Consider the following 15,360-nt stretch of genomic DNA (forward strand, 5'->3'; position numbering starts at 1 on the left):
TTTAAAATTCGTTTATTTTTCAAAACCTTTTAAAACCCATGTGTGTGCGGAGTGGAATAAAATGAACTAAGTAAGAAAGAGTAGAAATGAAAAACTAAAAATCAGGGCAAGTTCAGTTTTATTTAGTTCGGAACCTTCGACGACTCCTATTATAAAATCCAGACCCCTTGGATCTATCCATGGGTAATCCACTAAAATCTTCTACCGGTAAACTTCTAATAGAATAATCGAGTACAAAGAATAATAATAAGAGAATGTGTAATACCCTATACTTCATTTAAACAATAATCTAAATGACTTAAATTAAATGTTACCAATACAAAGATGATGAAATTGTTAGCTTCGATGTTGGAGTTGATATATATGTAGCAGTCGGGTGAAGTGGCACTGTAGGATAGCAATAGAACGAGATAAGAGCAACTGGATTATTGTGAATAAACATAGAAGAGTTATTTTTGGAGGGATGTTGTTGACCTCCTTAACAAACAGTGTTAGAGGCGCCTCTGACAGCCCAAGGCACCTCCAACAACACTTATCTGATCTTCATTTGTCAATTTCTATTCACACAAGGGTACCTCCAACTCACTCTGAGATGCCTCCAACATGCTTTAAGACCCCTCCAATACGCTCCAGGGCACCTCCCCATAGTGAAACTCTATCCTCAAACTTTATCCGCACGCAAGAGGGTGTTCACCCTATCCAGGGTGCCTTCATTCAACTTTGAGGCGCGTCCCCGCGGCTCCGAGGTGCCTCAAACAATGTTCATCCGAGGTTGATTTTTACACTTAACTATTGCAAAAGCAGTTAGTCCAAATAACAAATGTACCTACAAAACAAAGTTAGCATAATAAAAATAAGACAACGTTATTAATTATATCCGATCTTACCAAGACTAAGATCTAGTCATAGTGTCAGCTTAGACTTCCAAAATAGATCTAAGGTGAACAAGAACCTACAGTTCCACTATAACTCGTCCTCACTAGATTACTCTCCTCCAGTGCTTACCTAATTTATCATTATAGACTTGCATGACTTTGACGCACTAGGACTTTATACAAATGTTGTGTCTGGACTTCAACTAGTTGTCAGGTCTTGTGAACCCAACTGGACTTTCTGTCAGATATCAATCTATTTGGCCTTCCTGTGCCAGTTATCAACCTAACTAGACTTCAATATGATGTCAGATCCCATCAAGTCTTCCAGTCCTGCACACTTGATAAATAGGTTAAAAAATATAATATCTAACATTAATTCATTTGTCATTCATCAAAACTTAAGTTTGATTATTGTGCTAACTGCACCAACAAAAATTATAATTAATTTTATATAATTTTAATTCATTAAACTCTTTTTATCTATAGCAAAGATTATCCTAGCCTAATTGTTGGTGCAACCTTAGGTCAAGGTTGACCTGGTTGACCCGACTCGAGGTGACTTGACTCGAGTTGTATTTTGATGTTTGACTTGGGAAGATTGTCAGTGCAACCTTAGGTCAAGGTTGACCTAGTTGAGTTGCATGTTGATGTTTGACACTCGTGAGAGAGTTCTATTCTTGATGTGAGACAAGAATAGATGGTTGGGAGATTATTGGTGCAACCCTAGGTCAAGGATTGACCTGGTTGACCTGAAAAGTCCAAGTATGGAGACTTGGCACTGGAAAAGTCCAAGCAGGGAGCTTGGCACGCGAAAAGTCCAAGTATGGAGACTTGGCACTGGAGAAGTCCAAGCAGGGAGCTTGGCACGGGAAAAGTCCAAGCAGGGAGCTTGGCAAGTGGGAAAGTCCTAACTGGGATGTTAGGCAGTGTGGAAAGTCCTGGTGAGTGAAGCCAGGCAGTGGGAAAGTCCTAACTGGGATGTTAGGCAGGTGGAAAGTCTTGGTGAGTGAAGCCAGGCAATGGAAAAGTCCTAACTGGGATGTTAGGCAGTGTGGAAAGTCCTGGTGAGTGAAGCCAGGCAGTGGGAAAGTCCTAACTGGGATGTTAGGCAGTTGGAAAGTCCTGGTGAGTGAAGCCAGACAGTGAGAAAGTCCTAACTGGGATGTTAGGCAGTGTGAAAACCCTAGTGAGTGAAGCTAGGTGAAAGTCCTGGTGAGTGAAGCCGAGCAAGGGAAAATCCAGATGGATCAAGGGTGATCGGACATCTGTTGGTGGGGAGTCTTAGCAGGTCAAGGGAGTGACCGGATGCTAAGCAAGATGTACCAATAGGTCAAGGTTGACCGGATATTGGTTTGGAAGGTTTGGGACTTGGTTTGGGCAAAAACCAAGCTCTGGATCGGTCTGCAGACCGATCCAGCGATACGTTTGTGTATCTGATCGATCTGGTGACCGATCAGATGACAAACAGAAGGTGATCATGGTTCTGTGGGCTTACTGATCGGTCTGGGGACCGATCAGGGACGCGTGGGATCGGTCCGGGGACCGATCAGATTCCACACAGAGAGTTGGGCAACTCTCTGTGAAAGCTTTCTGATCGGTCTGGGGACCGATCAGCACAGGGCCTGATCGGTCCCCACGACCGATCAGGGACGGAACAGAAGCGAAGGCTTCTTCCCTGATCGGTCCACAGACCGATCAGGGTTCTAGCCGTTGCGACACAACGGCTAGTTTCTTCGCTGTTTTCTTCGCAAGTATAAAGGGGTCGAGGGCTGCTGCTGCACAAGGACTTCTTCTCTTTTCCTAGAACTTCTGTTCTTCTGCTGCTAAAGCTTCTGCTTCAACTGAGCTTTGATTGAGCTCGTCTCCGAAGCTTCGCGTGAGCTTCCAGTCGTCGACAAGCTGCTGCGTTTGGGTTGTGAAGTTGCTGCTTCACCTCCAGTCGACAAGAAAGCAAGCAATTGGTAGAGTGCTATTGTATTCATATTGTATTGCTTTTCTTACTGTTCTTGTACTCTTTGTTTGCTGTTGCAAACGTTTGTGGCGAGGTTTCTCCACCCACAAGGAGTATATTGTATTAGCCGGTTCTCCGGGGACTCATCCACCGACGGATTGACTGGACTCGTCCACCTTACGGACACGCCGAGGAGTAGGAGCCCTAATCTCCGAACCTCGTTACATCCTTGTGTTAAGGTTTGGTTTTCTTCTCTTTCGTTTCTTTGTATTTTCTGCTGCGCTAACACGTTTTGTAGAAAGAAACGACGATTTGGGGTCGGCTATTCACACCCCCCCCCTCTCTAGCCGAGTACGAACGATCCTAACAAGTGGTATCAGAGCGAGGTCGCTCTTCATCGGATCAACACCCGTGGGAGCAAAGCTAGAGAATGGATCTCTATGGAGAAGACATCACCATTCAACCCTTCTACGAATGCGGCGACTTCGCGTATTGGAAGGTAAGGATGAAGTACTTTCTTATGACTAACATAATGAATTGGTTTTGTGTACAAGAAGGTTTTACTCCTCCGGTGGATAAGGAAGGAAAACCACTTGAGAAGAAGGAGTGGACAAGAGAACAAATTCACAAATCCGAAATCAACGAAGAGGTAACGAGAATAATTGAATTTTCATTGCCTACTAACATCTTGTGTAAGATAGGTTACAACAATGCTAAGAAATTATGGGATAACTTGGCCAAGTTCCATGAGGGAAGCTCAAATTCAAGCCATGAAGAGGAGCTAAGTGAGCCAAGTAGCTCATATCATGGAGGAGAAGATTTAGAAGTTGAGGGCCACTCAACATCTAAAGAAGAAGAGGAGGAGAGTTCCTCTTCAAGGTCGGAGCAAGAAGAAGAAGCTTCTACCTCCGGAAGGGATGAAGATGAGAGCGTTCATCCATCCTCAACCCTAGGTAACTCAAGCATTTTAATTTCTAGCAAATTACACATAATGTGCTTCGAGTGTAGGGAATTTTGGCACTACAAGAGCAAGTGTCCAAAGAGGGTTAGAAAGACTCCACCGGCACCAAAGGTCAAGGAAGCCGGCGTCCCAACACGCAAAGGCAAGAAGCACGTGGTGTGCTTTCAATGCAAGCAACGGGGACACTATAGGAGCCAATGTCCGAAGGGGAGGAAACCTCACAAGGACAAGGGATGCACATCGATAGGGGGAGCTAAGGCAAACCCTAAGGTATCTTTTAAGGCTCATTCGTGCAATTCTAGTAGGATACATGCTAGTAATTTTATTGCATTAGTCAATAATGATAAGCATGTTAACACTAGAAATCAATACATGTGCTTAGGTGCTAAACATGTCAACCTAGATAGGGATACTACTAGGAATGCTAACCCTAGGATTAACACTTCTAAGGTTAAGGAAAACCTAGGTAGAAACCCTAAATCAACTAGACACATGCCTAGGAACACCTCAAGAAAGAATGACAAATCAAAACTTGAGGTAATAGAAAAGGAGAATCAAGTCTTGAGGTCAAGGCTTGATACCCTAGAAAAGGCCCTTAAAAATTTAGAGAAGTCAACTCTAGGGCCTAAGGGTCAAAAGTCCCAGGACAAGAAAGGTTTGGGTCACAAATCTAAGTCCCAAGTGGTCAAGCCCACTTACCACAATGTTCCATTCGATTATGGAACAAAACCTAGGGCTAGGAAGACCACCACCAAGGTCACAAGGGGAGTCACCCCTAGAGTTGATCTTGATGAGTCCCAAATGACCAAGGCTTCAAAGCCTAAGAGGGTCATTAGGAGGGTTGCTAGGGAAGTTATCCCTAGTGAATATTTAGTGAACCCAATGAGCTCAAATAGGTATTGGGTTCCTAGGAGCATCTTCTCTACCCCATAGATGGGTTAGAGAGTGTCAACTCCGATTAGAAGGGTAGTTAACCCAACTTTGAGGAAATTGACACTCAAGGAGCATTTTCAAGGTTTTGTGAACCTTTGAAAATGAAATGGAATTATCATTTACTCCTTGGAAGAGTAAAATGTGCCATTATGGAAAAGAATGATTTTAATTGGCACAATTTGGGAAAATCTAGAGAACTCTCGAGGAAAAATGAAACATGCCAAGTTTTGAGGATAAATTTGATCTTTAAGTGGCATGAATTAATCTAGAGTTCAAGAAGTGTCAAAATTAGGATTTTGGCATTTTAGGGCAATCAAGGGTTAAATTTTAGGTTAGCAAAGTGGTTAAGGATACTTAGATAGGTAATCTAGGTATATTTATTTATGCTAAATCTTGCCATGATTGTTTGCCCTCACATGTCATGACATCATGTTTAGTTTTATTATCATTTGAAATGTCATGATAATGCTTAGGCTAGTTTATATGTCATGCTTTATTTAAGTTTTCAAACTTTATGCCATGACATCATGACATTGGCACATGTTTTTATTTATGATATCATTATATGCCATGTCATCATCTCTTGCATTATAATCAATGAAATTGATTTAAGGACAAACATATAATTTGATATTGAGATCAAATTGGTGTTTAGAAAATGCATGAGAACTTAGCCTAAGTTGACCTTAATCCATATCTCACATCAAATTGACTTGAATGTGGTTTGATACACCTTAGATGTGTGTGAGATATTAGGATCATGAGTTAGGATCAAGGTGCATAGTCCTTGTACCTAGATGACCCTAATTCAAGAAATCAAGGATCATAGGGAAAACTTATGTACAAGTCATGTACATCTAGCCCTAAGATTATGGTCCTAAATTCAAATGGTTTTAAAAGCATTTCAAAATTGATTTGAAAAACTTTGATGAAGCTTTCCTAGTGATTGCATTCATCATTGAACATTGTGATACAAAGTTGAGTTAAACTTGAACTATTTCAAAGTTTTTGAACTTTGTATCAAGATTGAAAAATGGAAGTTATTTTCATAGAAAACTATTTTTCCATGATAGTGTATGATATGAGGAATGTATCCTCAAAGTTTCGTAATTTTTGGAATTTTCTTGAATTTATTAGGAGTTTCTGATTTTCCGGAAGGGGAAATCAGAAGTTTTGATTTCAGTGGCTGGATCGGTCCGGGGACCGATCCAGGGAAGATCTGATCGGTCTGCGGACCGATCCAGAGTATTGTCCAGTGAGTTCCAGTAGCACGAGTGTGATCTGGTGAAGGGCTGATCGGTCTGGGGACCGATCAGGGCGTGCCGAATTTCTGATTTTTCAGCTGTTGTCTGAAATTTCAGTTATGGAAATGGTGTTTTTGGATTTCTAAAGGTTTGGAACTCTCAAAGACATTGTTGGTGCAATGGTCAAAGGGGGAGTTGACCTTTAGGGGGAGTTTTACCTAATTGTCAAGGGGGAGTTGACTTTTAGGGGGAGTTTTACTCCTTAAGACTTTTAAGGATTAGTGATATGAGATTATCACTAAGTTGATTGTTGAGTTTAGTATCAAGGGGGAAATTAAGAGTTTCAATGAAAGGTATGGGACTTTCATTAGGAATAAAATTCTTGACCTTGATACCCTCATTTTTCTTTTTTATGTGTGTCAAAAAGGGGAGAGTGTTCATTGGAGAATTATTGGAGAACCCAAGTTAGGTTATCAGGTTAACCTAAGCTAGGGGAAGTAGGGGTGGGCATAATTCGGTTCAAACCGGAAAAACCGACCGAACCGAAAAATTTCGGTTTTTTTTGTTCGGTTTTTTCGGTGTTTCGGCCGGTTTCGGTTTAAGTTTTTTAAAATTCGGTTATTCGGTTCGGTTTCCGGTTTTGACTCCCAAAAAACCGAAAAAACCGAACTGGCCGTATTATACTTAAAACATTATTTTTATAGATATTTGATCATACAAGTGGATTAATTTCTAATTATTTATAATATAATAGCATAATCAAATTATATATTTATATTTACTTATTGTTACCGGATAACAAAATTTTAATATTACTTTAAATTCATAATTATTTTAATAAATTGATACTTTTTCTTTGTCTCTAAACTAATATTTGTAGTAGCACAAAATCAATTTAATTCATTGTATAAACCGTATATAACCGACCGTATAAACCGGACCGTATTACATAAAAACCGAACCGAACCGTAATAAAATGGTTTGGTTTTGGATCAAAAATCTTTAAAACCGAAACCGAAAAAATAAAATCGTAGTAGGGTAAAACCGGACCAAACCGGCCGATGCCCACCCCTAAGGGGAAGAATGTCAAGGAATGTTCGAGGAAGAACATTGGAATTCTTTTTGATGTGTGTCAAGAAGGGGGAGAATTATTGGAGAACCCAAGTTAGGTTATCGGGTTAACCTAAGGGGAGAATGTCCAGAGAATGCTCAAGGAAAGAACATTGGACATTGGAAGATGGTTGGAAAACCTAAGTTAGGTTATCGGGTTAACCTAACTTGATTATGTGTTTTGTCAAACATCAAAAAGGGGGAGATTGTTGGTGCAACCTTAGGTCAAGGTTGACCTGGTTGACCCGACTCGAGGTGACTTGACTCGAGTTGTATTTTGATGTTTGACTTGGGAAGATTGTCAGTGCAACCTTAGGTCAATGTTGACCTAGTTGAGTTGCATGTTGATGTTTGACACTCGTGAGAGAGTTCTATTCTTGATGTGAGACAAGAATAGATGGTTGGGAGATTATTGGTGCAACCCTAGGTCAAGGATTGACCTGGTTGACCTGAAAAGTCCAAGTATGGAGACTTGGCACTGGAAAAGTCCAAGCAGGGAGCTTGGCACGCGAAAAGTCCAAGTATGGAGACTTGGCACTGGAGAAGTCCAAGCAGGGAGCTTGGCACGGGAAAAGTCCAAGCAGGGAGCTTGGCAAGTGGGAAAGTCCTAACTGGGATGTTAGGCAGTGTGGAAAGTCCTGGTGAGTGAAGCCAGGCAGTGGGAAAGTCCTAACTGGGATGTTAGGCAGTGTGGAAAGTCCTGGTGAGTGAAGCCAGGCAGTGGGAAAGTCCTAACTGGGATGTTAGGCAGTGTGGAAAGTCCTGGTGAGTGAAGCCAGGCAGTGGGAAAGTCCTGGTGAGTGAAGCCAGGCAGTTGGAAAGTCCTGGTGAGTGAAGCCGGGCAGATTGGAAATCCTGGTGAGTGAAGCCAGGTAAAAACCCTAGTGAGTGAAGCTAGGTGAAAGTCCTGGTGAGTGAAGCCGGGCAAGGGAAAATCCAGATGGATCAAGGGTGATCGGACATCTGTTGGTGGGGAGTCTTAGCAGGTCAAGGGAGTGACCGGATGCTAAGCAAGATGTACCAATAGGTCAAGGTTGACCGGATATTGGTTTGGAAGGTTTGGGACTTGGTTTGGGCAAAAACCAAGCTCTGGATCGGTCTGCAGACCGATCCAGCGATACGTTTGTGTATCTGATCGATCTGGTGACCGATCAGATGACAAACAGAAGGTGATCATGGTTCTGTGGGCTTACTGATCGGTCTGGGGACCGATCAGCTAGGAGCCTGATCGGTCCCCGGGACCGATCAGGGACGCGTGGGATCGGTCCGGGGACCGATCAGATTCCACACAGAGAGTTGGGCAACTCTCTGTGAAAGCTTTCTGATCGGTCTGGGGACCGATCAGCACAGGGCCTGATCGGTCCCCACGACCGATCAGGGACGGAACAGAAGCGAAGGCTTCTTCCCTGATCGGTCCACAGACCGATCAGGGTTCTAGCCGTTGCGACGCAACGGCTAGTTTCTTCGCTGTCTTCTTCGCAGGTATAAAGGGGTCGAGGGCTGCTGCTGCACAAGGACTTCTTCTCTTTTCCTAGAACTTCTGTTCTTCTGCTGCTAAAGCTTCTGCTTCAACTGAGCTTTGATTGAGCTCGCCTCCGAAGCTTCGCGTGAGCTTCCAGTCGTCGACAAGCTGCTGCGTTTGGGTTGTGAAGTTGCTGCTTCACCTCCAGTCGACAAGAAAGCAAGCAATTGGTAGAGTGCTATTGTATTCATATTGTATTGCTTTTCTTACTGTTCTTGTACTCTTTGTTTGCTGTTGCAAACGTTTGTGGCGAGGTTTCTCCACCCACAAGGAGTATATTGTATTAGCCGGTTCTCCGGGGACTCATCCACCGACGGATTGACTGGACTCGTCCACCTTACGGACACGCCGAGGAGTAGGAGCCCTAATCTCCGAACCTCGTTACATCCTTGTGTTAAGGTTTGGTTTTCTTCTCTTTCGTTTCTTTGTATTTTCTGCTGCGCTAACACGTTTTGTAGAAAGAAACGACGATTTGGGGTCGGCTATTCACACCCCCCCTCTCTAGCCGAGTACGAACGATCCTAACAATGACAGACTCGACACTTCACCTACCTATCTTTGTATTGGCAACTTAACTTGATTAATAGAGAGTGTGCTTAAAGATAAAACAACTACTAGGAATTGATTGTGGTCATCTGCAGTCGTGTCTTAGCCTGGGGTCTCAACGTCATTCATGTCTTAGCCCTAGATCCCAACATAGTTATGACTTAGTTTCGGATCTCGATATCATTTATATCCCAGTATCAGGCGAAAGCATCCTATCCATCTCACTCCTATGACAAGCTCAGATCTCTTAACTCTAAATTAGCAACATGGCTCTATGACATACTTGGGTCCATAGATCCTTAATCAAGAAAACATGTTAGGAATGCACATTCAACACATACGAGAAAGACATGTTTTAAAAGCCAAGACACACATGCGACACAAATTTCAAAAGGTGACATCCATTCATAGTTAAGGTTTTTTGTGGTATAGTAGAAAGCAAGGTAAAGAGAAGACAAAAAAACACAAGGATAGTTGCAAAAATTAAATTCAGATGCGGTGTTAGACAAGGGAGACATAATTAGTTGGTTTTCTCAAAGATAGACAGCTCATTTAAGATATTTTTAAAATCTAAGAATGATAGATCGCTCTCCCTTGTGATTAGCTTTGCCCGAATGAAGTTGTGGGTGATGCCCTCGAAGCGTGCTTGAGCATATTGTTACTTCTTTATTTGAGCAGATCATAAAACTTCTCATAAGCTAAAAAAATGCATTCTTTTGAGCTTCCATGTGAGTTTCTTCACCCGCTTGATACTCAACCATCTCGACCTTAGCTTTCCCTAGCTCAAAGCCCATCTCAGTCTTAGTAGCCTCCAGCTTACAGGTCATCTTGGCCTTAGCAGCCTCCTATTTGAGGCTAACTTTGCTCTCTAGTCCTTTTCTTCAGCCAATTGTAATTCCAGTCCTTCTTTTGCTAAATTTGAGGCACAGAGCTCAGATTGAAATTGCAAATGTTGGCATTCCAATATAGTCAACTTTATCTCTTGTGAGACTAGTTCGCATTGAGCTTAGAATAGCTCTTCTCGAGCTTGTTTAGCTGATGCCTATGAAATATGTACCCTCTTGGCAAATTCCCTTGAAGCTTGCACAACAACAGCCTGTGCCTAGGTAAGCTCACTCTCCAGTCTTTGAGCCTTATCAGAATATGTCTTGGCCCCCTTATGCCACTTTTCCGCCTCGGCTTCAGCCCTTTCCTTGGCCTGTCGAGTCATGTCTTCCTCAACCTTGGTATTGTCTACAGCTGCTAAAGCCTCTGCAGTCCCTTATCCCGACTAGGTCTGCTAGTTCTCTAGCTCATCTACCTTATCTTCCATTTTTTAGTATTTTCTGACCAGATTGCAAAGGCAACGATGCATTCCCTTTGATTCCACTGCATCTTACATAATCAAAACTGTAACTTGTAGATATTCTAAGAGTTCCAAATTAGAAAGCACACCATACCTTTAGAATACACCAAACCAAGTTCTCACCCAGATTCATGAGACTCAGGTGTGGCATGACATTAATCTCATAAGCACATAGTTGTTTTGGCTAAGGAGGGGCTGGACTCTCTTGGCCTCTCCTTGATCCTTGGACCTCGGGGTGGCAAGGTCGAGACAGAACTTAGTCACGATAGCTTTGAAGATGAAGAAGTGTATTGCCTAGATGCGATCCTGGAGGTTGATCATGTTTGCCCGGTAGTGAGGTAGTTACTCGATTGACGACGATAGTTGGCGCCACAGTCTCAACCGTTTTAGTCATTTCCTTAGTAGTTGTCTTAGGAGAACAACTTCTTCACAGTTCTAGTGCCAAGGTTTTTCCCCTGATAGTCATACTAGCTTTCACTTCTTCGAGGCCTCGATCTCCGTCATGGATTTATTCAAAACCCCAATCTCTATTACATATTTCTTCAGAGTTCTAGTCTCAAGAATTGACTTCCTTTTCTTTGAAATTTCAATCTCAGGATTTGATTTCCGACTCTCACTCCAAGAAGCTTTAGGGGAGTCTGTGGATGATGGTTGTTTGGGAGTATGAGCCTTTTCCATAGATCAATTTTTGGTTGGGTCTTAACTTTAGGGAAAAAAAAAAGATTAATCAGGCTGGGTAACGTCGAGTCTGGGGTGACCAATCCAGTCTCATAGAAGTTTTCCATCGGTCATCAGGGTAAATCGGGAAGCGCTCGCAGCGGGCAGCCCAGGAGCTCAGCATTCTTTAGTTGCGTACCCCATTTGAAGGAAAAATTCTTGCAAATTCTGGGACTCGAATCGCGGGTGCCTGGGTGACAACCTGAATGCCCTATCGCTGCACCATAGCCTAAACTAAGGTAGGGTAAACTTGTTATAGTGACTAGGTCTACCGTTTCGTGACCCCATACCCCAGAAACCCTCGAAAAGATTTTTTTGGGGAGCCTCAGTACCACTTGGTTGATAAGAGTGTCCCACCACCGAAGCGGCGACCTCAGTCAACATGCCCTAAATTGGAGACTTTTAATCGATAAGAGCTTGCGCAGGTGGGGGCTCGAACCTAGTACCTCAGTCAATGGGTAACAACGTCATAACCAGAGCACCCCTAGTTCAGTTGTTGTCTTAACCTTAGGAGCAGTAGTCTCAGGAGACTCCACCAGTTCAATTATTAGGGTTGGTGTCTCGACAACAATAGCAGTTGATAAAATCGAGCCAGAAACCTCTACCTTAGTTGCAACTTCAATCTTCGTGGCATCCTAAGCCCGATCACGACTCCAGAGGATTTGATGCAACAACAAAGGTTTCAGCTATTGTAGATGGACGAGGAGGCTATAACTCTAAGGAGGCATCATTTACATCTTAGTGAATGGCAAGACAACTAACGATTGTCGAATTTAGTTCACATGGTTGGCTCATATGAGGAAGATGGAGAAGCATGCTCTACAGCTAACATGAAGATGCTCTTTTGAAAACTAAATAAAAACTCACAAAGATAATGAAAAGTGATCTGAACTCTCTACAACTAGATCAAGTCTTCTCTATTTTTCTTCTTTTTACATATCACCTCAACTAAATCCTAATTTAAGTATCGGAGTGACCTGGTCTAACCTTTTATTAAAGTGTATTTAAGGGCTTCTTCGTCATCCACACCAACAAATTCAGGGAATATGTGAACTAGGTCATTCGTTGAGTTATAACTTTATCGTCCACGGTCTTTTGACCAAAATACATATTAAAAATATTGATTTAATTTTAAATAAAATTATTTCAATATCAATCAAACATATTTAAATATTATTTAAAGCTATTTTAACGTAAATTAATTTTATATTAAAATAATTTTAACTAAAACTATTGTAATAATGTTTGAATGAGAATATTTTAAGAATAAAAGAATATGATAGATATTTTTTATACCTTTTCATGTAAGTAAAATAAGAAACATTCATTTTCTATTATTGTTTGTACATATTATATTTTTAAAAATATAAAATTTAAAATGATGTATATATAACAAAAACATTTAAAAAAAGGGCATTCCAATTTTTGAACGTGTTAATCAAGCTATAAAATTTAAGTATAAAAATTAAACATTATTTTTAAAATAATATCTTATTACAAAACTACCCTTACTAGTTCATAATTATTATACTATTATAACAACTACGATGTAATAATTGTTATATAATTATAGCTACGACGTAATAACTGTTATATAATTATAATAGTTATGATTTCATAACTACTATAATATAAATATTTTAATTCTAATCAATACTAATAACATTATGTTTTAACAACTATAATATATATCTATTACAATATAAACATTTAATGTTTGATCAACATTTATTAATATTATATTATATCTAACGTTTTATTTTTTATCCACGCTAATAATATGACGATGTAGTAATTACATATCTATTAGAGTACGTTTGGTTAAGGGTTATCCTTAATAATCTTGGTTATCTATCTAAGATTATCAACGAAAACCCTGTTTAGTTTATATAGGTAATTGATGATTCTCGAGTAATGTTTCATGTCCGACACGTCAGCAAAAGAGGCATGCAACTTGAAATCGAAAAATCTTGGAAAACTGATGTTTTTCTTGATTCCGGATTAACGAAATTTTTTAACCCAAAATACTCTTGAATAAGAGAAAAATGTGATAAAAAAGGAAAATATATAAAATATATAAAATAAAAAAACTTTTAAAAAATAAAAAAATATAAAAAAACTTTAAAAATAAAAAAACTTAAAAAAATATTTAAAAAATAAAAAATGTAAAAAATAATTTAAAAAGTAAAAAATATATAAAAAATAAAAAAATTTAAACACATAAAAAAAATAAAAATAGGGGGAAAATAAAAAAATAAAAAACTAAAAAACTTTAAAAATTTTTTTTAAATAATAAAATGGAAAAAAATAAAAAAAACTAAAAGAAATGATTGATTTTGTAACTAAGAGTAATATAGTAAAGTATTAAATTAGGTTATTTATTAAAACTTTCAAACAAATAATTTTTATTATATTACCTAAGTTGAATCAAATAATATTTGATTATGTTATAGCTATTAACTATTTACTTGCACAAGTTATAAAAAGTATAGTTATTATAATTATATAGCTACTAATTGTTACAGTAATATAAAAATAAAGATAGTTTCTCAAAATAAAAATATACAATGACGGAATAAAGTGTTTTTTTATATAATAAATGAAAGAGGGATGTGTTTATGATGATTCCAATAAAAATAGAGATAGTTATTTGTTTTTTTATCCTAAATTAAATAAGAAGATTTTGTTGGGCTCAAGTCAGCCCACTCAAGGCAGGCCAATAAGGTTTATGCCTAGGGCCCTATTTCATTAGGGCCTCTCTTTTCGAAACTATTGGGGATTCTATGTTCAACGAAGCTACGGAACAAGGAATTGACAACGTTGGTGATTTGGAGTGTTGAAGGCCAGGGTTCCAATGATGCTATCAATGCCTCGTTTTAGCTTTGCTTCGAGAAATGAACTCTGCATCGAATTCCTCTCCGATGCGGTGCACCGGTGAATTCGGCTTCCAAGACACTTTGCTCGTCGGGCTATTGGCGGAATCCTTGGAAACAATGGTGGGGTTTTGAGAAATGATGGAATGGATTAGTGGGGATGGAAAAGGAAGGCCTTGTAGTCTTGCCGACAAAGAAGACGACGGGGTATGTGGCAGAATGGATGGCAGTGGCCTTGTTGTATGTCTAGTTGGGCCTCTTCCTAGGAGTCCTCACCCTCTTGATGGATATTGTTGCGCAAAGAGGGGGCTACACCTCTCAACCTCTAATGCGGAAGAAAAGGAAGAGAGAAAGCGATCGCATGGAGCAACGAGACAAAGACACACAAAAAGAGCAAACACGAGGAAGGAGAAGAAAAAGAAAAAGAAGAAGAGTTATTATGGTTCGGTAGCTTGCCTACTCCATAAAAATAGTCGAAACTTTATTAGAATTCTCTCTACACAATTGAATTATATTCCATGATTCTTATGATTATATAATAGGTTTACAATAATCCCTATAAATAATACATAAACCCCATACCCGGTAAAATCATAACATAATTTTGTTATGAAAAACTATAACAAAATTCTGTTATATAAAATCGTAACAGAATTTTATTATGAAAAATCTTAACATATTTTTCTTCCATGACATCCATCGCATTGACCTCCATCCAAATATAGATTATCTGTCAACAATCTCCACCTTGGTGAATATTCACCCCTTCGAAGAATATGAGTATCTAAACAAGACTCCACCTGAATCTTTGGGTTTGAGCTTCCTTCCTCTAGCATCTAGATATATGTATCAAACTCAAACAATGCTTGAACTTCTCTATGATCACTGACTTTATTAGCATGTCTACAGCATTGTCTGTAGTGTAAACTTTCTCAAGTTGAATTTCCCCGAAAGCAATCGGCTCAATGATCTTGTGAAATCTAATATCAATGTGTTTGGTTCTCGCACATACACCTGATTCTTCATCAAATAGATAGCATTCTGACTATCGCATAACAACTTGACTCTACCTTGCTGAACGTCCAGTTCTCTGACTAACCTTGTAAGTCATAAAGCTTCCTTTGCTGCTTCAGTTGCTGCCATGTACTTCGACTCCGTAGTAGACAATGCAACAATAGATTGGATTATAGAATTCCACTAGATAGGTCCTCCTCTCATAGTGAGAACGTCTCCTATAGTAGACCTCATGTCATCTAAATCTCCTGCATAGTTTGCATCTACGT

The sequence above is a fragment of the Zingiber officinale genome, chromosome 9B (assembly GCF_018446385.1).
Source record: "Zingiber officinale cultivar Zhangliang chromosome 9B, Zo_v1.1, whole genome shotgun sequence".
In the NCBI taxonomy this organism is placed as follows: Eukaryota; Viridiplantae; Streptophyta; class Magnoliopsida; order Zingiberales; family Zingiberaceae; genus Zingiber; species Zingiber officinale.